The 27851-nt window shown below is 39.2% G+C and overlaps 1 protein-coding gene and 1 long non-coding RNA gene across 2 annotated transcripts in view; one reads left to right on the forward strand and one right to left on the reverse strand.

Moving 5' to 3' along the window:
• The window catches only part of LOC308056959, a 32239-nt gene extending 27772 nt beyond the window's left edge, over positions 1 to 4467 (forward strand). Inside the window, exon 2 of the long non-coding RNA XR_013925041.1 lies at positions 4034 to 4467. This is a non-coding gene — a long non-coding RNA (uncharacterized lncRNA). The remainder of the gene's footprint in view (positions 1 to 4033) is intronic.
• The window catches only part of PDE4D (phosphodiesterase 4D), a 626273-nt gene that overhangs the window by 470514 nt on the left and 127908 nt on the right, over positions 1 to 27851 (reverse strand). The window lies entirely within an intron of this gene.

Genomic DNA, 27851 nt, shown 5'->3' on the forward strand with positions numbered 1-27851 from the left:
ACTTGATGATCTTAAAGGTTTTTTCCAACCTAAATGATTCTGGGGTTCTATGATTCTAACAATAAAACTCAGGACCAGCTTGTGAGCTGGAGCTCTGTTCTCTGCTAAATTAAAAAGCCTAAAACCTCATGGAAATGGAGAATGTGAAAGTGCTGTGGCAAGTTCCCAGGGTATCTGCCTCAGAGATAGTCATATTTGTATAGCATTATTTTTTCATCAGTTGCATGTCAATGCCTTATAAAACTCTGTTGTATGTACAAGAAAATGCCAAAGCTTTTTTTAAAAGATCTGTTTCCTATAAAGTCAGATTCAATGCAATACTCTTACATCTTTATAGTAATATGACATTTCCTTTTGTATGTTAGTGGGCTCACTCTTCTATTGGAATTTGGGTCATCTAATTTGTTCTTTTAGGACAAGTGTTCTTCTGGTCCTTTTGGCTTTCCCTTGATTCCTAAGATGTGTTACTATTAGAAAAGTTAAAGGATTGTCTGCCAACTTTTTTAGTGTTTCTCTGTGGAAATAATTTGACCTGCTTAAAACTTTTTTTCTTAGAAAACTGTCCATATTAATGGCCTGGAAAGTACTTCTTCATTTCCTTTGAATGAGTACTTTTCATCCCTCTAAATACAGGAAGAAATAAACATGGCTATGTCTTGCAACATTAACAATTCCACCATCTCCATCTAATTAAACTATCATTAAAAATTGTTCATTTTCTTATTTACATTAATACTTCTTAACTTGTGCTGAGATACACAATCATGTGTTAAATGGTGTGATTATTTTAAACCACTTGAGAAAGATATGGAAAAAAAATTATTTTGAACTTGTTTCAGAGATGTTTTTCCACTAAAAATATTTGCATCATAGACAAAAGAGGAAAATAATTGTCTGACTGTATAGTTAATTTTATTTAACTATGAAATTAAAAGTATGAATCATCATTTCTTTCTGAAGTGCAAATAATGAGCAGCACTGAATCTAGTCACAGTGAAATGTAGCATTGAAATGACTAATATAGGTTCATCTACTTTTTAATAAAAATCAAAGAATCCAAGAGCAAGAACATTTTACTGGTTTTATAGTTTCCTTGGGTTATATTTTGAAAGTATTTCAAAGTATTAAAATGGTTACTGGTGAGGAACAAATGGAGAAGGTATAGGAGTGGAAAGTAGAGAACTGCCAGAAAGAAGGATGGTGTATTTAGTCTAGACCTAATGCTAGTGGGTCTCAAACACATTCATAGCTAGATGGGAATAACTATGTCAGTTCTCCAGGTGTAGAAACTAGGGGATGGTCAGGGTGAGAGAACTGCCAGGTGTGAAAACAAACATCCATAATACAGCAGAGAAGAAACCCCAGATATTAATACTCTCAGGCAAGCACCTATTCTTTGTGTTCTGTAAATGTATTACTGGAATTTAAAACAGTCAGTACTCATCTGCTGTCTGTTTAGATGGACTGTTCAAACACTTTAGGTTTTCACAGATACTATGTCAGTTTCTAGTAAAGCATGAAATAATAATTACTTATTCTATGTAAAAGAATAAAACAAATATTTGGGCAGTTTATTAAAAATATTTTGGTGTAAATGAAAATAGTATTTTGTACAGAAGCAGCTAGAATTATTAGACATGATTATTTTCTGACTTAAGCCAACCACAGAGCTGAGTCAGGAGGTTGTTCTGTAGGTAGGCTAGAAACCACCCCATCATTCTTTGGGAGAAATCATGTGTCAAACCTCAAAAATGAATTTTCATTGTGGCGTCTGGCTCTTTGGTACTCGGTATGCTTCTTGGCTGCAAATAAACGAACCAAGGTGAATTTTTTTACCTATTTTTCAGCTACCTTCTGGTTTAATTCTGCTGTTGCATTGGCATGATTTATCATGTGACATGGCAAAGCAAGAACACACACAGAGGTTAAGAAGCTGTACCTTTTTTCCCCCTAATTAGTATTATTTCAAAGAGCACTGTGCTGTCATGTCAAAGTTGTTGGAAGAATGACTGCAGTGTTGGGTTTTTTTTAAGCACTTGGAAGTCTCCTTACTTGTTCTTGGAACAGAATGGATAAACTTTAGGATGTCAGTAGTCATTTGATCCACGTCACAAGACTGAGCAGCAGATGCAAAGGATGGGAGGGTGTGTCAGGGTGGGTTGATTATGGATGATTCAAGAACTGGCACTACACAACTGCTTTGTTAGTGATGCATACTGTGATACTTCTAAAAAATGTTTTTCAAAGAAACACTAAGGAACATGAGAAATAGATAATCTAAGCCTGTCAAGATGCCTGCAAAGAAATGGCAAAAAAAACCAATCCATATTTCCATGTCAGGAGTCTGTACTTTTGACTTTTCTCAGGCTGTTTTCACTTTCTACCAAGCTTGTGATATGTGGGTGACTATTGTTCCTTAGATTACAATCATTTATTGTGGCACAAAAATCTATGACTACTACTGAGCAATGACTGATAAGAACTAAGAAACATACCTGCTAATTAGAAGGCTAGCAAATGATCTCATGAGCATGAAGTTAGAAAGCAAATGATTCATCACACTAGCAGAGCGACCAGTGGGATAAGGAGACAGACACATTAAATGACCTAGCCTGCAGTCTGCTCTATATAAAAAGAGCTGAAGTAAGTTAATTGGTATCTAAAAGGATGTCACGCTCTAGAATTTAATTAATTGGTTATAGGGCAGGGATTAACAGAGAATCTTCTAGACCTCTAGTGTAAAAAAGAAAGCCTAAAATGTTCCATTTAGGTGATTTCATTAACAGACACCTTACAGGAGCTTCCCTTCACTTGTGTACATTCTCAAAGATCAGAAATGTCAGGAGCAGAACTATTCCTTGGAGTTGCTTTTTTTTTTTATTAGCAATTATGATCCTGGATAACTTTATGTAGCAAGTCAGATACCTGCCATTCCAAAGGCTGGTTGTCATTCTTGTCATTCTTGATGGTTTTGTTGTAATGTTGTAATGTTGTAATGATAGCACCAACTTTGTTTATGCTTGACCAACACTGGTATAAATTGCTTGCGATTTAGGAAAACCTGAACTGCAACCTTGGATAACATTATCTACACCAGTTTGTCTTAGGATAATTACTTACGCAGCTCTAACTCAAGTTACTTCAACTGTTAACAAGAATGAGGCTTTTTCACTGGTCAAAATATGATGATAAACTTTCTTTCAAGTTATTTAGCACTCTCACACTTCAAACCACAGATGCATTTGGTGCCATCCTTGTGAAAATTTGCACAGGGACAGTCAGAATATAAGCCTCTGCAGAAAAAGAAAAGAAAAGAAAAGAAAACAAAAAAGGGTATTCTTCAGTTCTGTTTTGTCCTAGGAAGTGAGGCCTCAGCATGTGTCATGGTTGTTTGGGAAGACAAGTACTATAACCCTAAATGCCCAGGATCTTCCTCCTCCTTTCCCTGAGCTTTTATTGCTGAGCACAACATCATATGGCAATGAATATCGCTTTGATCAGTTGGGGTCAACTGTTCTGGTTGCATCCCCTCAACTTCTTGAGCATCCCCAGCCTACTACCTGGAGGTACAGCATGTGAAACAGAGAAGGTCTGTATGCTGTGTAAGCACTGTTCAGGAACAGCTAAAACATTGTGTTATTACCAACACTGTTTGGGTCACAAATCTAAACCATAACACCATATGGGCTGCTATGAAGGAAATGAACTCCATCCTAGCCAGACCCAATACAGATGCCAAAGCAAATTATAGAAACCAGTTGCACAGTTGTCTGCCTTCTTCCCCTGCCCTCCCTGGGATCTTGGAGGCCTTGTGCTAATGTTGAGAAAATAAAAAGAAAATAATTATCCAGTTCAAGAAATGGACAGGAGCAAAAGGCAGGGCAAGAGAAGAAAAATGAATAGGGAAGAGAATTTTGATAGGTTTTGAGGACGTAAAGAAAAAACTGAGTTTAAGTTTGAAAAGTAACACATCTTTGTGGAAAACATATGGTACTGAAGCATCCAAGGGCATATACCTTCTTTATTACTGCAGATGTGATCAGCAACACTACTCCAGCAAGACACTTCTGAGCCTCTCTGGCTACTTCTTTGTGGAAAGTGGGAGAAACAGGACATTGCATGTATACTTTCTAATCAAGAAGAAACTGCATTTTATGTATTCCCTGCAACCTTTATAATGGACATTTCTGCTACGTAAAGATCTCATAGTCCCTTGCAAAATGTAACATTGACTGTGCATGGCAACATGTTGCAGGGTCTGGGGAGAAGGGACAGTCTTGGAGTAAAGGATAAATAATAATCTGTATTCCCTAAAATATTTAGCCTGAAGCAGCATCCAGGACTGACAGAAAACAAAACCAGTAATTCCTAAATCACATGTTTTTCTATATACTGAATATCTGGAGAATTCACTGGGAAAGTTGTTATTTTGTATTTATGGCATGTCTAAATAGATGACTACCTAACTTTCTGTTTCTATTTAAATATTTCTTTGCATAGCATTGCTTTTTGTAGTCCATCTGAAGTTTCATCTTAGCTGAGGAATGACATGATGGAAATGTGCCATCTATTTTCTGAAAGAAAATTAAATGTTATATGGCAAAAATGTCATACAAATCACTAAGCTAGAAAGTCAAGCACTCAAAAAACAGCCAGTGCCAGAATTACCTTTTTTTGGTGTCCTTATGCTTATACTATGATATATATATATTTATGTAGTAGGATAAACTTTAACAACACGATCACATGCTCTCTTAGACATGACCCTGTAGGCTAAAGCTGCTTGTAGGATCAGTAAGGATTATGTATCAATAGTTACTATAGTCTCCTCATTTCTTACAGAACCTGAATGATTTTTAACAAATGCTTTGGAAGATTTGAAGTGAAACAATGGTCTGAAAGTTAAGATAATAGACTCTTACCTTAGCGAAACTTAATTCTATAAAACTTGGTCATAGAAATACTATATGACACCAAATAAATTGCTTACAGAAAACTTCTTGTCTTTATTTTCTGACTGTCCACTTTGAGCCCATAGTGTTACCTGCAAACATGTTGAGCTAAACTCTTGCAAATTAAAGTCAGAAGAAAATATGCTTGATGGCGTTAAGGAAAGCTGATATGAAGTATTCTGAAACTTGCATTTCCCAAACTGGTCAAGCAAAATTAGAGGCTGTTTTTCAGTTTATCTAATTCTGTCTCTGTCTCTTGGCTATAAAAATGGGATAGTGCCATCTTTGCAGCTTCAATAGGTTTTATGGAGTTAAATTAACACTTGTGAAGCTTCTAGCTATTGAGATGATAAGCACCTAAGAAAAACCTATAAAGAATGACAGGCAGAAACTAAGCACTACAGGACCACACAGCTCCTCTCACTCACTACTCAACGCACTCCCCACCAGCCCCCAACCCTTGGGATGGAGGGGAGAGTCAGAAGGGTAAAAGTGAGACAGAAACTCAAGTTTTGAGATAAAAACAGTTTAATAATTAGAAAGAAGTTTAAATAAATTGCAAGGGGTGAAAAAAAAAAGCCACCAAACCACACAAGCCCAACCCAAAAAGACAAAAAGTGAGGAAAACAGAATCCAAGAAAGACAAGTGATGCAAATGAGAAAAATTGCTCACCACTGACTGATGCCGAGCCCATCCCTGAGCAGCTCTCCACCACTCCATTTATATTGTTAAGTATGTTGTATGGTATGAAATATCCCTTTGGTCAGTTTGGGTCAGCTGTCCCAGCTGTGTACCCTCCCAACATTTCGTGCATCCTAGCCTACTCACCGGCAGTGCAGTGTGAAAAGCAAAAAAGACTTTGGCATCGTGTAAACACTGCTCAGCAATAACTAAAATGTCAATGTGTTATCAACACTGTTTTCAGCACAAAGGCAAAACATAGTCCTATACAAGCTACTATAAAGAAATGTAACACTATTCCTGCCGAAACCAGTACCTTCTTCACTCCTTATTCCATACTATTTATGTAATCATGCTCAGGTCCCACAGTATCACAAAAGGTCCTTATTTACTACCCCTTCTCCCATAAAAATCTGTAAAATGTCCATAGATACCTATAAAATTTTCCTTAAGTTCATTTTGCATATGACTTTGCGTGCCATCTGTTATGGTATTCACTCAAGACAGGAGAGGTGGTGTGTCACATGGAGTTACTAGGCACCAAAGCCAGATCAAGTTGGGTCATTGCTGCACTTGCACTGCTTCTTGTGAGGTTCGTCCTTGACTGATTCAGGTGGTTTCTGCTGTAGTACTTCCTATAACACACAACTCAAATTATGGGTTAAAACATTTTAAAGGCATATCTGTTACAGTCTTTACCCCGGGCCCCTTTGGACTAAGCCATAAAGTGTGACATTGCAATGAATTTCTCCTTGTGCTGCTAGCCTCACTGGCAGCAAAAGGTTCCTACTATAATACCTTTCATGTAGGGCAGCCATACCGGTGGTGACATACAGCACCATGTAACACTGCCATCATACAGCCTATATCATGGATTATTTTCACTCAGACTTAAATCACTTTGAAGTATACTGTGGAGTTCGTCATCCTTCTGCATTACCCACCAAGTGTGCTCAGGTCCTAGAGCAAAAACAATCACAAATGTTTGCTCTTTCACAAGGAGGGAATAACCCAGACACTTTTTCTCAGCCATTTCCTTACATGTGCTACGGGGATCTTAGCTCCTTCCACAGTGTGCAGAGCTCTAGATTGGGCAGGGCTGGGTCAGCTGGTGGATCCTCTAGTGTTAAGTTGCCAAACGGATTCTGCTAAATTATATCCCAATGTTTGAATGTCACAGCACCCATTGGTCTCAGTGTAGTCCATTGTATCATTCAATTATCCTGGAGGCTCATGCATGATGCAGGATGTGATATCCCCAGTCAATGCCATGCTCCTTGTCCCAGGAGTTTATAAGGTTGTTTTGGAAATCATATAAACACAGAATCATTTAACTTTGAAAAGACACTTAAGACCTACACAGTTTTTAAACATCTCCAAGGATGATAACTCAACCACCTCCCTGGGCAGCCTGTTCCAATGCTTGATCACCCTTTCAGTGAAGAAATTTTTCTGAATATCCAATCTAAACCAACCCTGGTGCAACTGGAGGCCGTTTCCTCTTGTCCTGTCACTTGTTATTGGGGAGAAGAGACCAACACCCACCTGCCTACAGCCTCTTTCCAGGCAGCTGCAGAGAGCACTAAGGTCTCCCCTGAGCCTCCTTGTCTCCAGCTTAAAGAAGCCCACTTCCCTCAGTCACTTACAAGACTCGCTCTCTAGACCCTTCACCAGCTTTGTTGCCCTTCTCTGGACATGGTCCAACACCTCAATGTCTGTCTTCTAATGAGGGGCCCGAAACTGAACACAGTTATTTGGAGTGCAGCCCCACCAGTGCCCAGTACAGGGGGACAATCACTTTGCCAGCCCTGCTGGCCACACTGTTTCAGACACAAGCCAGGATGCTGTTGGCCTTCTTGGCCACCTGGGCACACGGCTGGCTCATGCTCAGGCAGCTGTCAAGCAACGCGCCCGGGTGCTTTCCTGCTGGGCGGCTTTCCAGCCACTCCTCCCCAAGCCCGTAGTGTTGTGGGGGGTTGTTGTGACCCAAGTGCAGGACCCAGCACTTGCCGCTCTCACACCTCATGCCACTGGCCTTGGCCCATTGATCCAGCCTGTGCAGATCCCTCTTGGAGAGCCTTCCTGCCCTCAAGGAGGTCAACACTTCCCCACCCTCCTACTTGGTGTTGTCTGCAAACTTACTGAGGATGCACTCGATCCCCTCGACCAGACCTTCAATAAAGATATTAGACAGAACTGGCCCTGGTACCGAGCCCCGGGGAACACCACTTCTGACTGGCCACCAGATGGATGTAACTCCATTCACCACAGCCCTTTGGACCCGGCCATCAGCTATTTTTTCACCCAGTATAGAGCACACCCATCCAAGCCATGAGCAGCCAGTGTCTCCAGGAGAATGCTGTGGGAGACAGTGTCAAAGGCTTTACGAAGGTCCAGGCAGCCAACACCCACAGCCTTTCCCTCATCTACTAGGTGGATCATCTTGCCCTAGAAGGAGATCAGGTTCATCAAGCAGGACCTGCCTTTCACAAACCCACGCTGGCTGGGCCTGTTCCACTGGCTGTCCTGCACGTGCCACATGATGGCCCTCAGGAAGATCTGCTCCATAACTTTCCCCAGCACCAAGGTCAGGCTGAGAGGCCTGGAATTCTCCGAATCCTCCTTCCTGCCCTTCTTGTAGACAGGCATTACAGTGGCTGACTTCCAGTGCTCTGGGACCTCCTCGGTTAGCCAGGACTGTTGACAAATGATGGAGAGTTGCTTGGTGAGCTCTTTCACTGGCTCCTTCAGTACCCTTGGGTGGAATCTATCTGGCCCCATAGACTCGTGGATGTGTAAGTGGAGCAGCAGGCCTGGAGAACAGGGACTTCATTATGGTCCTCTTGCCTGTTTTCCAGCTCAGGGAGCTGGGTACCCTGAGAGCAATTGTCCTTGCTATGAAATACTGAGGCAAAGAAGTCATAAAGTACCTCCGCCTTTTCCTCATCCTTTCCTGCAATGTTCCCCACCATGTCCAATAAAGGGTGGAGATTACCTGTGGCCCTCCTTTTGTTTCTAATGCATTTGTAAAAATCTTTTTTGTTATCTTTTATGGCAGTAGCCAGCCTGAGTTTTAGCTGGGCTTTCACCTTTTTGGTTTTCTCCTGGCATAACCTCATGACATCTTTGTAGTCCTCCCGAGTTGCCTGCCCCTTCTAAAGGTCATAAACTCTCCTTTTCCCCCTGAGTTACAGCAGAAGGTCTCTGTTCTGCCAGGTTGGTCTTCTTCCCTGATGGCTCATCTTTTGGCACATAGGCCTGCTCTTGTGCCTTTAATATTTCCTTCTTGAATAATGTCCAGCCTTCCTGGACCCCTTCGCCCTCCAGGACTGACTCCTAAAAGATTCTCTCAACCAGGCTTCTAAACAGGCCAGTCTTCCCTCCAGAAGGCTAAAGCTTACTTCTCCAAGAACTGTAAACTCTATAATCTTGTGATCGCTAAGCCCAAGACATCCTCTGACCATCACATCACCCACATGTCCTTCTCTGTTTGTAAACAGCAGGTTTCCCTGCTTTTGGAACGGGTACACTACATTTAACTAAAAATATTTGCTTCTCAAGTCTGTATGCAATCTGTTTTTCCTCCACTCATGCATAGGATGATGGGGTTCCCATACATTCTCAGTGTTAAGCTGTTTCTAAATGAATAATCAGGGAATGTATTACTTGTTAAATCTGTGACTGATAAAGAACAAGCTTTACAGCGATAATATAAAACTTAAAGTGACTGATAGAAGCTACCTCTGCAAGTAAATGGGCTTTGCTTGGCGGAGACACATAATAAGGCACATAGAATACATTCCTTAGCTCCATAAGGCGATGTATTACAAACAACATGCCATTTTGGTCAAATTGATGTGTATATGTGAGCTACAGAACTTCATTTCTGTCCTGTGCATGTTTTCCCTTCTTACTTTTCAGTTCCCTTGTGCAAAGATCTTTACATCACAAGGAAGGAAAAAGAATTCCCCTCAGTTATTGCCTGCACAGTGCCTATACCTCTTTCCTTGTATCATAAGATATACAGGATTTATGTCTTGCAATGCAGGCGTAGGTCAAAATAGACATACACATTTCACACAGCAGCCTCTTTTTCCTCTTTTTCTGTGTGGGATAATGAAATTCTCATATACTCTTAGTCATCCATTTACCCACCAAACTGCTCAAAGCAGCAATGCATTGTCCCAACCTGTATTGTAACACCTTGTACTCATATGCTGATGTTCAATGACTGTAATACAAGAAAAAAAATGTACTGAAAAGCTCTTACGGCCAGACAAAACATGTAAGGTAATGTATCAACATTTGTACTGTTGAAGAGAAATTGGTGTTGGCAAGAGTTTCTTCAGTTCTAGTGAACTGAGGCTGCTGGGGGGGGGCGGGAAGGCGCGTCCTGCGAGGGGCGGCTGGGGGCTCTGGGTCGGTCTGGTGGCAGAGGGGAGGCCGAGGGGCGCCCTCATGGCTCCTGCAGCTTCCTGAGGGGGGACGTGGGGCGGGGGGTGCTGAGCTCTTCCTCCTGCTGCCCCCGGGCCGGGCGCAGGGCATGGGGCAAAGCTGCGCTGGGGAGGTTTAGGCTGGGCATTAGGGAGCGTTTCTTTACCCGGAGGGTGGTCACACACGGGAAGAGGCTTCCTAGAGGCGACCGATGCCCCGCGCCTGTCGGGGTTTGAGAGGCATTTGGAGAATGTCCATAACAACGTGCTTCAGCTGTTGGTCAGCCCTGAAGTGGTCAGGCAGCTGGGACAGGTGATCAGGTCATTGCTGGTCCTCTCCAACTGAAATATTCCATTCCATTCTACTATATTCAAATTCATCAAGCAGGTCCAGGATACTGCTTGTTCTATTGAAGTTCATATACCACAAAGACTTAGTCCAAAGGTAATCTTATGTCTGCAGATAAAAATTTGAAAGTATATTCTAATTTCTGCCTTGGAATCCTTCAGAGTTTTCTTTGGAAGTGGTGAATAACAAACCCATTTACTAACCAACAAGACATGTAATTTTTAACTAATTGCCTACTACAAAGAAAAAAAGTTTCTATGAAAAGCCTAAGGTTGAGCAGAACCCAGTCCAAAGCTGAGAGTAGGGTTCTATGACTTCGGGATGTAACACTAAAGTCTTTTCAGTTTGGAAGAACATGAAAACTGGAGGGAAAAATCCATCAATTTCTACTGGCATAGTTTTTCTTTACACTTATTTCTTTGAAACAGGCAGCAGCTGCTGATGAAAGGAAGTAGTCTCTGTCTCTGTTTTCTGGGACTTATTACAAGATCACAGCAAAGACAGAATTTATAAAAAAAAATTATGAAAAAACCTAATTAATTTAGAGGGAACATGTTAAAGAGCTGTGCTTAGCTTTTGTGCAAAATGAAAATCTGTTTGTACAAATACAAAATAGTAATGATACTAATCCTTAGTTACTACTATTTTATGGGTATTCTTGGCAAAACCAGACTCTTGATTGCTGTAGTTCCTTTGGTATAGCATATAAAACCATAAAGAAGCTACACGCTACTTCACAGCCAGAAACTACATTATAGTTTTGAAGGAGACTCTTTCATCGTTAAAGAAAATACTTAAGTGTGTGCTTACAGAGGAGAGGGAACTGTCTTCTGATCTTTAAGTGCAGCATATGCTGCTGTATAGTATTGAACACTCCAAATAAAATGCAAACATTCTATCCTGCCTCTGTTTTTCTGTATTCCTTTCTAATAAAGCTACAGAATCTATGCATTTACTAATATTGGAGCCTGATTTATATTGTTAATTTATATAGATTGTTATACCGTCTGCCTTAGAGCTGGACTCTACTAGTTTATAACATTGGTGTCTTTCTTACATACACACTTCTATCCTCTTCCCAAGATGCACATGAGCCTAATCCAAAATCAAAGTATAGTTTCTTCTTTCTGTCTTTCTTTCTCTCTTTCTTTTTCTCTCTCTCTCTTTCTTTCTCTCCTTCCTTCTTTCCTTTTGTCTTTTCTTTTTAAAAGTAGTTTCTAGTCCAGGATACCTATTTTCAGTGATATTTTTCAATCGTGCACTGACCACAAAAAAAAGCCACAAAGGAGAATAAAACAAAAAGGTTCTACAGATCTGGTGAAGGCCACAGCTGCTTGGCAGGAATGCAAAAAATGGTTTCTTGAGGCTGACACAGTCTGGTAGACTGGAGGGACTGTGTTGCCCTGTTAATCGCTGAAGAACATAAAAACTTTAGCCATGTGCCTGGGCATTTGCAAAAGCAGGTTTTTGGTCTGGCTACCATCTTTTCTGTACAAGCAGCACGTACAGCCTCCCAGTCCAGACATTAGAAAGCCACAGGTAAAAAAATTAAACCAAACCAACCAACCAAAAAAAAAAAAACAAACCACCCCAAAAAACCCAAACCACAAGCCCAAAACATCAAGACGAAACCCAAGAAACTGTTACTCAATGCTGAGCCTGCATCCTTTCACAGAAAGTTTACATACAGAGGTCTTGAGTCCTGTTCTAAACCAAAGTTAATTTTTTCTCACAGGTAAGAGCTCTGTCTCCATCCAAATATAATTTAACCATGTGCTCCACTTTGAATTCCCACAACATTGGCATCTTCTGTGCATGAGGCTATGCAGATCAGACTAGATCATAAACGAGTTTCTTAACGATTTCTAGTATACATAAAGCCTTCATGTATCCTCCTTTGTACATACTGACAAAAAGTCTGCATTCAAGTAAGTTTTCTGGAATTGTCCTTATAATTTAAGTGCTACTAGAAGGATAGTGTTGGCACACAATTTGATAGCATAATTTATGGCACACTGGCATCATGGGGATCCAGAAAAGCTTTGCAAGAGAAAGTTTCTAAGAGCCTGGAAGACCACTCACAGCCATGCTTTTCTTACCAATAATAACATATATTGGGTCTGGATGACACAGGACTGGATTTTGAGCAGTATAATATTGCTCAAAACTCAAAATCTAACACATGCTATGAAAAATAAACTCAGACAAATAAAAGTAATCAGTGTCATGTTCTTTATGCAAATAGCATTTTAGTGTTTGGCAAGCTTTTTTTCACTTGCTGCTTATTCAACTCCTGTGTCTGCCCTGTCTTTGACTTGAGCTGACCTCTAGTCTTAAAGAAATTTTCTCTACATCTTAAGACAGAAACATCAGAAAGCATAGCATAATTGGGCCATACAATACATAGATATAAATGTCAAGTTTTGCACCTGGTTGAGCTATGTAGTGTTAGCCACCACCACCAATGTGGAAAATTTTCTCTGTAATCTGTTCCCCATGGGACACCAGCATACATCAACGGGAGTCACATGGGCCCCTGCTCTCTACAAGAGCTATATCTCGTATGAATTCTCTACTCTGTACTACCACATTGTTACTGAGATTCATGACAAGATTATTAAATATCTGCTACATTCTGCTGAGTAACAATTTACTGGCAATAAATTAATCATTAGGAGCTTATTAACACCATGGTCTCCCATTTTCCTTGAGGGAGCAGTTCAAACCTAACCCCGGTTAAGTCTTGCTGTCATGATAAGAAAAGTGGCTGGTTGTTCTCTTTTCCATCTAGCATTTAAACATTGGGTTTTTTTAACCTCTTCCTCTGTACTTCACTTCTACTCAAGTTGTAACGGGACATAGTCACTGTAACTGTCTACTGGCCAGCTTTAGGTTTACACAGCTATAGGACATCGTTAAAATGTGAGTGTGACAGATTCCTGAAAACAAGATTTCAGATAGGCTTGATATGATGCAATAAACTAAGAACACGATTTCAGCATTTTTCAATACATTGCCCAGCACAAAGACTATGCATGTCTTCAATTTGTAGCAGTCAGTAATACATTAAAAAAAACCACTGACACTGAGTAATTCTTGTCAACCAATGCTTAAAGCTCTTTGTATGCATCTTCATAAGCTTCCCCTCTTTCATGTCCCTTCTTCCTCAGTTTCTACTAATTATAACTTCTATAATTTGGCTTTTTATCCTGAAGTCAACATTTGCAGCAAATACGTACATGCAAGTTACATGCAAAACTATACCTCCTGTTTGCACTTTTCCTACTCCAAAAGTTTATTTTTCTTTTTGCAAAGCATACATTAAAGCTGAAAATAAAATTCAAGTGTGGAATTTTTTAATGCATGTTTTGTCAAAATACGATTTTCAAGGTCATTCATAAAATGGTACTGAACTTCAACTTCTTAATAAAATCTGTTTAAGTGAGTGTGGTGACAGACTGATTTAATTTTTGTTTGTAGGTCTAACACAACTGCTGTTAAACAGCAAAAAAATGCTACGCTTACAATTTGAATTTATTCATGTATTTAAGAATTAAAAATGTGATTAGATTTTCAATTAAAAATATGACTATGCTAACCAAAACATTACACATAGGTACTTCATGCAGAATTAGAAAGGTAAAGGCCACAGTTATTTGTGATATTCCAACACGAGCAATGGAATAAATTAAAATAATGTATCACACAGCAGGATTTGTATCTGTTTAAACAATTTAACATCTAGCAAATGCAGCAGTTAAAAATAATCTCAAAACTGTTTTCCTAAAATGCCAAATAGACAAGTTTAATACTTTCAGTAACAAGTAGTGAAGTAACTGCTTAGTGTCTCTCCTAGGAAAAGAAAACTTGTAGAACTAGTTTGTCAAGGAACTTGTTAAACAGCAATTCACCTGTAAGGCATGGATCCAGTGCTTTGGTCAAAAATTGTTCTGCTTTCTTCATTCCAAGAAGACCTTCACCTTCTAGCTCAAAAGCAGAAGGCCCATTCACTGATGTCCCCAAAGGCCAGGGGAGGTCAGGCTTGAATACCCACACAGGAATGCAAAGGGCAACCACCCCTACCACCACTCACAAGTTTGAGCAAAGCTGCAGCTCAAATTTCTGTAATGCTTGAGTCACACATTAAAAACAAACAACAGACAGCCACCACAAAGTACTAAATAGAGACTAAAGTGGAGAGATTACCTGGTTTAATTTCCACTAAGTACAGATGGGTTTTTTGCCAAAATGCTATTAGAAGACAAAGCAAGGTGCAAGTCCTTGGCTTCTTCACAGCATGAACTGAGAAGAATCTTTGTACATCTGCAACAGCAAATGCTTTCATTTTTTGCTGCTCTCACGACACAGTAGGCATTTCTGCCAGTTCATTTTCTAAGTATGTGTTTTCCTGAGCCCTTGTATCTTTGCAAATGCACAGCTTTAAGAATGGAAAATACTTGCAGCAAAGGCCATTGTCCCTTCTGCAGGCAACCCAGAGCACAAGGCAGATAAAACAATGTGAATGTAATACTTATCATGGTGCCCTTAGACTCCTCTGTTGGGAATATTTTTTCTCTCTGCACAAAGATCATGGACTCTGCCCTTCCCACAAAATAGTACCACCTGCAAAATAATATATCTAAGCATACACTCCTAGATCCTGCACATTCAAGGCTGAATTCACACTGTTTTAAAGAGATCTAAATTTAGTTGCTCCCCCGATACAGCTTGATGTTACACAGGTGTGTTTACAACCATTATCTTCCTATGCTTCCTGAGCACCAGAGGAGACTACACTGAAGTTTCCTTCTCTTCAATTATGGAAGCTACAAAGACAATATTTTAAAATAAGCAACTGTCTTTAAAAAAACCCTTAAGTCAGTGCCCTTACAATAGGAAAGGTGCATGGTTGTACAAGCAGGCAATATACTTGTTTACCTCAAAAACTTCAGGAGCAACATTTGCAGAACCTTAGCCTCTGTTCTAAAGTACGTTTTAGAGCAGTATACTTAGGATTGTGGATATAATCAAGGGTAGCCCAGAATACTAAACACAGTACTCTGTAGAAAGGTGTCCAACTGAGTTATAAAATGGAGTCCCACTACAGCACACTGAATCCGGAACGGAGTGCAGTCCAAGGCAGCTGGACTCTGTGGAACTAAGCCAAGTGGATATTGGAAACAAAATTACTATAATGGATAAATCACATCCAAGGTAGCACTGAAAATTTATGTAGACTCAATAAAGCATTAATTCAGATGGAGCACAAATTTCAGAGAAGGATAACATAATGAAATCAGAGGGACAAATTAATCTCTAGAGTTACTCCCCTGAAGTCAATTCAGTTAGGCAAAATCTTAGTTTGTTATTTGAAAGAGAATCACTATTAGCTGAAGCTGGTCAACCCACTTGATAAAAATGAACAAATTTATGCTCCTCTTTCCCAAGAACACCCATGGAGGAAGGCCTCTCTCCAGAGTGGTACATCAAAGAACACCCATTCATAATTCCTATTTGATGGGAAAAGTAGAAAGATTTCTCATTCCCCAATATTTACAATGATTCCGCAGACTTGAGGGCTCTTCCCACCCACCCCACCCCCTTCCCTTGTTAAAACAGCTCCAAAGAAGCCATACTTTCCGCTTATTCAGTGAACACATTGATTCCAGCAGGAGTGCACACAGTATACATTTGGCCACATTCTCATAGGTATGACAACAATTGAATTTAGCTTCTGTTACTTTCTTCAAATAAGTGAGTGTTAGTAACTGATACAGTTTAGACTCCAATCCATGTAGTGTAGTTTGGTTGTACTGATTTGCTTTCATTTTACTTACTACAGAAAACTGGGCATTTTTCCATCTGATTTTTAGAATTACTCATTTATTTCTAAGAGAAGTAGTGTAGTATGAGCTCACCAGTCCTTGGTCTTCTACTAATATGCACTGATGCAACATGATACAGTAAGGTAATAAGTTGTGGAAATTACTTTTCCTATTTCCACAGATGCAGAGGGAAAACTGGATCACCAGTTTACAGACTTAGAAAAAAGGAGATAACTGAAGTTTGCACTCTTCCCCTTACATACAGTCTTCCAGCTGAAGGTCTTCTGTGATATAAACCATTGGACTCAATGGTCTTAAGAGTCTTTTCTAACAAACAATTCTATTGTCTTGGATTCTTTCCAAGGATGTGAAAGGCACCGTCTTGGAATCATAGCTAGTACATATTCTTTAGCAATACCCAAATTCAGTTATGCACATTGATGTTGTATTTGTACATATATGCAGGTATGTAATAATTGCAGTGGGAATAGCATCTGGGCATAAAGTTAACTGAATGCAGAATTTAGCTCTTAATGATTTATGTTATTGAATCAGCTTCTGCACAGGAAATTCCTAGCAGAAAAATCTTCCTTTATGTGATGAGCTGTACTCCATGTCTCTGGTGGTCAGTCATAACTAGCCTATTCAGCTGACAATTCATAAACATGGTTTTATAAAACATTCCATTTTCACAAAATTGTATTACTGAAAGATCACAGGTCAACATATACAAGCAGCATGTTAGTACTTTGTATGTTTCATATACTTGTGAAGTATATACATATATAGAAATGCAACAATTTGATTTATAACACATATATAAGCTTTTCATTCATGCTCCAATTTATGTTCTATTTTAAGCCATCTTTAAATTCTGCATTCTCTTTCCCTTCTTCTACCTGTACAACCTAAGTAAACTACTTATATACTTTCCTGTTACTGTTGTGTCACAATTTCATACTTGAATAAAATTATGTTTAAAATTCCATTGTATTGTATGGATCTTTGATTATCCTTATGTTAGAAATAAGGAACAGAGGGACGGAAATTGTAACTATGCCCTTAAAAGAGCATATGGGTGGCAAAGACTTTTGAAATTTGTAGAGAGATTTAGTGGAGTAGAAATACATATTTATGAACAATCTCAATATGCAGATTCTTCTTCCTGCCTCTGTTGTAAAGAAAATCCTGAGGAATGTGAAAGCTAAAGTCATATAATGACTGAAATACTGTTTTCATGTATTGAAAACACTATAACTTCCAACATGAAATTAATATTGCCTAATAGATCAATTTCTGACAACAGAAGCAACAAAACTGAGTGAAAACTCAAAAGTAACCAAGGTTCAATTAGTTTTGCCTTAATGGAACATTAGGTTGAGATAAATGAGTAGTACTTCACAATTAACAAGTTCTTACCCAGTATTTAGTTGTGACTAATAATCCATTAGTAAATTTATGAAAGACCTGAAAAGTATTTCAGTTAGAATTACGGAAGATACTGTAATGTAGTTTAAATTGTTTTGAAGTCATTACTGTGTACATCTATCTGTATTTAAGCATAGCAGCACCATTGTATACAAACCACCAGCAAAAACTATAACTTTCTACAGATACAGAAAAAAGGCTATTAAAGATCCCAGGATAATTAAAGATTATCCCAGAGAATCTTAAAAAGGTTATATTTTAATTCTTACTTTTCAAAATTAAAGACTTCGAAGTATTTTATTATCCGATTTCTAGAAAGATGTTGAGTGGAAATATACTCTTTAATGTTTATCAAGTGAATTGCTCATTACTTGTTTTTATAATGCTATGACAAATAAACATAATTCTGTCATATCTATTAGTATGTCATTTAGGCAGAGGCATCGAGTACAGGATTTACCCTACAATTACAGACAGAGAAAAGATTCAGTGTTCTGCTAATCATTAATCTAATGTAATTATGAACACGTTGATACTCAATGTACACTTTTTTAACATTCATCTGACCAAAAAAATGTTGAACATAAATACTATAACCTCCCCAAACAAGGAAGTTTTATAACACAACCAAAACAGTCTAGGGAGGCAAAAGTAAGGGATGCCATGCATCTAATATACATGTGATGCACTAAAAATATCACTCATGCCAAAATTGCTTTTCTGCAGCATGAACTACACATGAGAATTATACCTTGACAATGGTTTTGAGCTATTTGTAAATATACTTAATATATTTTTGTTACATATCAACAGCTGATTGCTGCCGAAAGATCTTTTCACGTTTTGGCAAAAAGAGACAAAATGTGGTACCCTTACTATCTAACAACATGACAAATCAAAGATTATTACTTAAAATATTTAATAACAGTTTTTAAAGGCAAACAATGTACAACAGAGGTTTGTTCCACTGGTGTATTTCATAAGCCCCATCATAATTTCCCCCATTAATAAATGAAAATGTATCCATTAAAAAAACATCCCCATATGAAAATCTTTCAAAAAAGTTAACACCACAAAAGCTTTAGCATCATTGGCTAGGATCAATGGCATTCCACAAGAGGCTCCTTTCTTCAAATAGCAATGTTTACATGTATCTGAAGCAGAAAGGGGGGGGGGGGGAGGGGGGGAAGGGCATTCCAAAATCCGAAATACTTAGATGAACTTCTTTCTAGAGAAATTCTATGAAAACTTGCTATGAAACAAGGTTTACATTTGTTCAACCTTCTTTCAGTTGCAGAATATATTGAGTTTATTGTAGATGCTCTAAAAACCTCAAGGCTCAGGTCAGGGTATGCAGTGTGGTGACGAATCAAAAGACAGAGCCAGCTCCATATCTTTTACAAGTTTAAAAGTGTCTCACAAGTTTAAAAAGCAGTTGGACAGGTATCCAAAGAAGAAATAGCTGCCAGCATTTAAAATTATTACATCTCTTTACATCCTGTTTGCCGATGTTGCTGCTCACAAACCAACACATCAGTAGAAAGGAATTTGTGTTGGTGCATAAGATGCTTCAATGTAAGTTTTAGGAGTTTAAACCATGATACCCTATGTAATAATTTTTTTAGAATAAATCATTGTGGTAATAGGAGCCAACAGGGGAACACCAATGAGATACTCCAAAGGAAATAAGGTGTGTTCCTCTTAATGTGACACAATCAACAGTGCAGGTGAAGTGCCTTTACACCAATGCGTGTATCATGGGCAACAAATAAGGAGCAGCTGGAAGCCACCGTGTGTCACAGCTCTTTCCAAACTATCAAGCTGCAACAACGTCTTTCACCACATACCAACATACTCTTCATGCCAGTCCCTCTGCTGCCTTCTAGTCTCAATTCATCCAGGGCACGCACTCTCTTCTCTCTGCTTCTTCCTCCTCTCTTCCTTGGCTGCCCAACCCCTTAACAGAACCAGCCACAGCTGCACCTTGTCTACATCAGCCAGCCCACAGTTGTATGTTAACAATTATTATATCAAATATATATTTATATATATTTGATATATCACATATATATGATATATATGAAAAATTATATCAAATGTAAATATAAAAATTTTATCAATCTAATTAACCCAGCTTCATTCCTCTACACCTCCCCCTTTTTCTTTTTAACGTTGAATACCTTATGTTTTTAACAGTTATCACAATCTTTTTACAAATAAATTTTTCATACAGTCCAGACAACTTGTCCCTGAACTCTTTTTTTCTCTTCTTAACATTTCATACCTCATGTTTTTACCAACCATCACAAACTTTTTACAAATAAACTTTTCATACAGTCCAGACAACTTGTTCCTGAATCCCTTCTTCACTTTTATCTTGGGCTTTTCAGCTTCTACAGGTTGGTCACCTTTCTTCTTATCTGCTTTCTTAGCATCTGGGATTTTGTTTTCTTCAGAGGGGGGTTCTGATGAACTTACAGTGCCTTGTCCTTTCACCTCTTGGTTTACACTGGACAGTAAGCTGAATGAGCTTTCAGCAGCAGCAGATCTAGAATACAGCGCTAGCACATCATTCTGTGTCCTGAAAAATTTAACATCCTTGTGGTCACCTATTCCTTATACAAGTGGAGACACCTTCAATGAGCACATAAATACTGGCAAGAATACCACCAGGCTGAGCAGCAGCAGCAACAGTGGGAGCCACTCACAGCATCGTGCTGCTCCCGCACCTTCCCCCAGCACACCATCATCGCTGTCTGGCCAGACCTGCTCTGGACCCACCACTGCTGTGGGGCTGCTGCTACACCTGGCCATGTACTCCACTGCTATTGCCCATTACCCTCAGTCTCTTAACTCCACGGCAGTCAGGCTTCCTTCTCTTTGACACCAATGGCTCACCTTTACTGGCATCTGATCCAGATCCCCAGGCTCTTCCCGCCTATCTCAACATGATCTGGATCGCAGGCTATCCCCGCCTGTCTCCGCTACATTGGGCACCACCGTCGCTGTTCAAAAGTTCAAACATCCCCCAGCACAGCCATCACCGCTGTCATCACTCAGTCTCATAATCTGAAGGGCCTCACACAGGGCACCAATTGTTGCAGCACAAACAAACTAGCAGGCTGCAACAAGACTTTACCATTGGTCAGATTCCACTGTCTGTCCTGTATCTCCTTCCTCCAGAGGTCAGACCACACTGCTCCTCCATCCAACCCCCCTCTCCCATCAGCCTCAGGTCTATTTAACCACTTAGCGGGAATGAGCTACAGCTGTATATCATCCACGTCAATCAACCCACTGCCTCTGAGGCAAGGCCACAGCTGCATGTTGTCAATGCTGATCAACCCACTGCCTTCAGTCCTCTACAACCGTGCTGCTAGAAAGTTACAACCTGGTTGCCATTACAGAAACTTGGTGGGATGAATCCCATGACTGGGGCATGGCTATCAATGGATACAGGCTGTTTAGAAAGGACAGGCATGTAGTCAGCATGGATCCATGAGGGGTAAGTCATGCCTGACTAGCCTAGTGGCCTTCTGTGATAAAAGTGACTACACCAATGGACAAGGGAAAAATTATGCATGCAATCTATTTGGACTTTTGTAAGAGCTCAGACATGGCCCCCACAACATCTTTCTCTCTAAATGGGAGAGATACAGATTTGATGGCTGGACTGTTCAGTGGATGAGGAACTGGTTGGATGGCCACATCCAGACAGTAGAGGTCAGCAGATCAATGTCTGGATGAAGATCACTGACAAGTGGTATCCCTCAGGGGTCTGCATTGGGACCAGTACTGTTTAATTTCTTTAACTATGACATAGACAGTGGGATTAAGTGCACCCTCAGCACATTTGTAAATGACACCAAGCCAAATGGTGCAGCTGAGGGCTGAGGTGCCATCCAGAGGGACCCAAACAAGCTCAAGAAGTAGCTCATGTAAACCTCAGGAGGTTCAACAAGGCCAAGTGCAAGGTCCTGCACCTGGGTCAGGGCAACCCCTGGTATCGATACAGGCTGGGGGATGAAGGGATTGAGAGCAACCTTAGGGAGAAGGACTTGGGGGTACTGGTGGCTAGAAAGCTGAACACAAGCTGGCAATGTGTGCTCACAGCCCAGAAAGCCAAACAGTACCATGGGCTGCATCAAAAGAAACATGGCCAGGACGTCAAGGGAAGTGATTCTTCCCTTCTAGTCCACTCACATCCAGCTCTCAGCACAGGAAAGACATGGACCTGTTGGAGCAGGTCCAGAGGAGGACCACAAAAATGATCAGGGGGATGGAACACCACTCCTATGAGGAAAGGCTGAGAGAGTTGGAGTTGTGCAGTCTGGAGGAGAAAAGAAGGCTCTGGGGAGATACTGCAGCCTTTCAATACTTAAACGGGGTTACGAGAAAGATGGGGACAGACTTTTCAGTAGGGCATGTAGTGACAGGACAAGGGGTACCGCTTTAAAACTAAAAGAGGGTAGATTCACACTGGATATAAGGAAGAGAATTTTTTACAGTGGGAGTGGTAAGACGTGGAACAGGTTGCCGAGAGAAATGGTAAATGCCCTGTCCCTGGAAACATTCAGGGTCTGTCTGGATGGTCCTCTGAGCAACCAGATCTATTTGAAGATATCACTATTATCACACAGGGGTTGGACTAGATGATCTTTGGAGGTCCCTTCCAACCCAAACTATTCTATGATTCTCTGATTTAATTTTTTGTCAAAGATTTTCGTTAGGTAAGTCTTTATAACAGTGATACAGAAAATCTTTTTAACTTATCTTCCCCCTCAAGGGTGTCTGAAAAACAACTAGAATAGCATAGAGCTTTGTGCAGGGAGAGGTACGTCCTGGTTTCGTCTGGGACAAAGTTAATTTTCTTCACAGTAGTTGCTACAACACTGCGTTTTGGGTTTAGTATTAGAATAATGTTGATAACACACTGATTTTTTTTAGTTGTCAATAAGTAATGTTTATACTAAGTCAAGGACACTTCAGTTTCTCAGGCCCTGCTAACGAGAAGGCTGGAGGCACACAAGAAATTCAAAGGGGACACAGTCATCTCAGCTGACCTGAACTAGTTGAAGGGATATTTTATACCTACAAATGTCATGCTGAGTATATTAACTGGGGGAGTTGGCTGGGGCCTGCTGACCACTGCTTGAGGACTGGACACCAGTCAGAGGGTGGTGAGTAATTGTATTGTGCATCTACTGTTTTTTTTCCTTTCCTTTTGGATGCTATTCCTCTCATCTTCTCCTTTTTGTTACAATTGTTGTTGCTGTTACTATTTCATTTTATTTCAATTATTAAATTGTTCTTATCTCAACACTCAAGTTTTACCTTTTCCCCATTCTCCTCCCCACCTTGCTGGTGGCGGGGGAGTTGGGAGTGAACGAGCAGCTGTGTGGTACTTAGTTGCCAGCTGGGGTTAAACACCACCACCCAGGTAAAATACAGAGATACTCTCAGAGCATGCAGGGATGGCATTAGGATAGCAAAGCCCATCTGCAGTTGAACCCAGTGAAGGTTGTGCAGAGCATCAGGAAAAGCTTTTATAGGCATATCAGCAATGAAAGAAAGACTAGAGAAAATGCGTGTTTGCTGCTGAATGGGTCAGGAGACCTGATGACAAAGGACAGGGAAAACACCCAGCTACTCGAAGTACACACTGGTGGCTACCATCTGGAAAGCAGCTGGGCAAAAAAGTACCTGGACATCCTGGTGGACAACAAGCTGAGCATGAGTCAGCAGTGTGTCCTTGCATCAAAAAAGGCCAGGAGCATGTGGACAGCACTAGGAAGAGCACTGCCGATTTGTCAAGGAGAGTGGTCCTTTCTCCTCTACTCATCACTAGTAAAAGCACATCTGGAGCGCTGTGTCATATCCTGGGCCCCTTGCTACAAGAAAGACGTGGCTGTTCTTAAATGAGTGCAGTAAAATCCTACCACTGGGAGTTTGTTGGCAACTGAACTCAGACAAATAATTTGGGGAAAAAGAAGGGAAAAAATTCAGTAACATAAGTTTAATGAAATTCCATGCTTCTCCATCTTACAAATTCCCTTGAAATAGATTACATTTTTCAAGTTACTCAGTGTACAAAATTACATACAGAGTCATTTTTCTGAAGGAACATTGGACTGGTGTTCAGTTCAGAACAGTTCATAGTCAGCATTTATATTCATAAATTGAATTGTGGGTATGGTGACTACAAAACATGTTACAATTCATTACAGGAAGTGTTGAATATTTAATATTTCTTCAGTTGTTACTTTTATTTTATGGTAAATAAATGTTCTAAGTATATGTTGTTTCCTATTAACACAGACATCGAGATCTGCCTCATTTTTGCATGGGCATGAAAGTAACTATGTTCTTTAAGAACACAAAGGATATTTTTGCTATACAGGGTAAGTTGTTTCAGTGTCTACTGAAACAAAGCTTCTAAAAAGGAGGCAAGCCTTCTTTTTCTTATTATTTTAATTTTCTCCAGGAAGGGATTGAAAGAAATTAAGAATTAATTTGTGCAGCATGGTAAGGCAATTCAAATGTAAGAATTCCAGTCAGGCCTTGCAGACCAGATGGCTTTTAATTTTCTGGCAATGATGTTAATTAGAAGTCAGGATGCAAACTTCTTTTTTAATCAACTTTAGGCAACTGAGGGTTTTTTCTAATCATATAAACAGCTGCACACTGTAAGCATCTCAGCATCTATGTTACATTGTGCAGTACACATTAGCCAGGACAAGTAAAGCTATAAACAACAATAATCTTAAGTGAAGTTGTAGACCACTGTTAACTACATTAAAGACTCTAAAAATGAAAGTCTGGATTTTTGTGAATATCTTACTTCTTCTCTCTCCATTTATGCAATAAAATTCCTAAAAATCACCAAAAAATCTTGACATTTATTTAGTCACTAAAATGTTGCACTCCTGCCTCAACACAAAAGATTAAAAACCTCAGTTGCCTATTATAAAACAAATCTTTTTTGTACACTCTGTTAAGAGTATAGAATCTTAATTGTATTAATAGTTATTTTCTTTTTCAAATCGAAGAAAAACTTGAGGATCTATACTACACTAAAAATGATGCTATATCAAATTAGGAATTAATTACAGGGCAACACAAAACTAGGAGTGTAGAACTACAACTAGGTTTTCACATTTGCCATAATTGGCACCATTCCATAGGTTATAAATTGAAAGTAAAAAACTGAATAACTAGTTTCTAGCTTTGTTCACCCTTTTTATTCCTAGAAAGCCTTGAAAAAGAGAAAAATATTCTAGATCACCTATTTGGATTACTGTCTTTGACAAAACAAAAATAAGACATAGGGACCTATCAAGCCTCATTAAAAATTTTAAAATCAAGCCCATAAGTCCTTTAAAGGCAAATCAAGCACAGAAGAAAAAGTGGAAATCTAGATTTCACAAAGTGCCTTTTCAACAGAATCCTCATGAAGTTCAATAGATATGGATGCATCTTGGAATAAATTTCCAAGACATACGAGGCTGCAAGAGCACAGCCAGCAGGCAGGGAAAGTGACTATTTTGCTTTTCTCAGCACTTATGAGGATAGACCTGAAATATGCTGCATCCAGCTTTAATCCTACCAGCACAAGAGGCATGAGGACAAACTGGAGAGAGTCCAGCAGAGGAAGGTCCACCGGTGTGGTCAGGGGCTGCAGCAAATGACATTCAAAGGAGAGGCTGAGCCAGGTGGGCTCGTTTGGACTGGAGAAAAGAAGGCTCAGGCATGAGAGGAACTAATTTCAGTCTTACGCAACCTAGAAGGTGTTGCAGAGAAGAGAGAAACAGATTCTTCTCAGAGGTACACAGTGAAAGCTCAAGAGGCAGCAATTACAAATTGCAGAGGGGTAACTTGTTGGGCAAAAGAGAAATTCTTCTTATGTGGGTGGCGCAGCACTGGCAAGAGCTGTGCATGGAGGCTGGGGGATCTCCAAAATTCTGAACTTCAGAACTCATTGGGAAATCCAGTCAGGCTAGAAATGCTTATTATTTCTGATTCAGCTTATTCTGAAGATTTTAACAAACTCTTCAATAGATGTTCTTATTTTAATTTCTAATCCGAGAAGAAGCTGAAAATGAAAGGATATTTTCAGTTGGCATAGGCAAGCTTTCCATGTCATCTTTATTTTATTTCAAATAATTCACTCTTATTTATCAATGCATTGTAAGAGCTCCTTCTCCAAGTCATGCTTTGGAAGATAAGTGCAGTCTAAAGCTTAGACTTTAAAAGTTTTCCACATCCTGTGATATCTGATTTCCAAGTCTTAGAACCGTGCTTGGGTTTTCTCACTATAGATAGAAAAGCCTGAAGCCAACTACCTTAATTAACAGAAAATCATCTGCTTCTGGATCTGAACCCACTTGATCAGCTCCAACATCATTGAAATGCTATGCTTGAGACGTCCTGTTTTGGACCTGCTTTAGAATAAAATGTTTCAGTGAAGTTTTTCTTTAATAAGTCATTAGCACTAGAAGAGATTTATACATTATTAGTCTAGAAAAGAACTTTTATGACTAAATAATGAATTGGTAGAATATTGGTAGAAATAACATTTCTTTCATCTCAGTGAATATTTAAAGACTTGGGGTCATTAAATTGAACAATAGTAGAGCTTTTATCTAGGTTTCTGGTAAAGTCATTATCACAGCTGTCAGCCACTTCTATCTGATTCATGGCCAGATTGGTGAAAAATGATGTTAATAGCACACTGTAGCAGCTAACAACGGTCTGTGTCTATCACTGTGTCTCTTTGAACCAGCAGTTACTCAGAAGGGCTTCACTGAAATCTGTTTGATAATCATCCGTGACAGTTTCAGCTTAACAGAGAAGAGGTAGGATTGTGTCCACATATTTCACATTAAAATATTACCAGTTTAAAATGTCTCTATTCCATGACATCTTAACTATCTTAATTGCAACTTTCCTTTACTCATTTATATTTTTCTGACATTGCCTTAGGTCCCATATTCTTGGAAAATCAGAGGCATGACAACAGGATATCGAAGTTTTGTCAATTTAATTTTATTCATGAATAGATGCTTCAATTACTGGACCTGTCAGCACTTCTTACTGTAATTACTTGCAACTCAGTTCATATTGCCCTCTTCACAATTGGATTAAAAAGAATAATTAATGCAGATATTTGTTAGCAGTCAGTGTTCTGAAGTGTTCATAACTATTAATTAGATTACATAAAATTTCCTTCTTTTTGTCAGTAAATATCAGATCTTCTGTGGTGTGATCCTACATAACCTTGTATTATGATTAGAATATTATTCTAGCCAAGGGACAATCTCAAAGACATTGATTGAAACCTTGCAAACTCATGTCTGTGACAATAACAGAATCATATTTTATAACAACTTCTATTTGCATGTACAGAAGTGTTTCATAGTAATGCTTAACAGCAATAGTTAAAAATTGTAGTATGTTTTGATGACTTCTTTCCTATGTCAGGTTTTTATTTACCACAAATCCTTTGCTTCAAGCTGTACTCCATATAGGGCTCATGACTCAGATCAAATGTTTTGTTTTGGTTTTTTTTTTTAAACATGACATTTTGAAATTATTTCAAATTCTGATATATTAATGCATATTTTGTGAAATCAGTGTTTTCTTAGTGGTACTATAAGTAGGAGTACTTTTACTTTGTAGAATTTCCTCTAAGTGGATCCTGAAGAAAAATGTATTAACTAATCATCCTTTCAAATAGTGACAGTGTGTACATCTGCAAGAATACCAAATTCTAATCTAAGTCTGCTTGTGTAGAAAAATTCTTTAGCACTTGTAATGAAGGTAACAGAGTAATTACTAAAAAACTTTCTAAAGGTGAGTCATAAAAATGCAGTCTCGTACAGGCCTGCTCAGTAACAAAAAATTATCAAGCAAAATATTTAAAATAGGTTTGCAGAGCACTTGTTCATGCTCTGATTGTTCCCTAACTGAAGAACATAACAGAACTAGTGTAAAAATTATACATTCCATGTTTTTTAAATGTGTGGGTTTGTAATAGGATATTAAAATGGAAAGTGAAAAGAATTAAAAACTTTTTAAGATTTTACACATTTTTTTCATGCTTTTTCCTCTTGAATTCTCATGTAAAAGGAGCAATAGAAGGATTAGCAGCCCACTGAAATCCTAACTTATTTGATTCTCAGT

This window comes from Falco punctatus (assembly GCF_963210335.1).
Source record: "Falco punctatus genome assembly, chromosome: Z".
NCBI lineage: Eukaryota > Metazoa > Chordata > Aves > Falconiformes > Falconidae > Falco > Falco punctatus.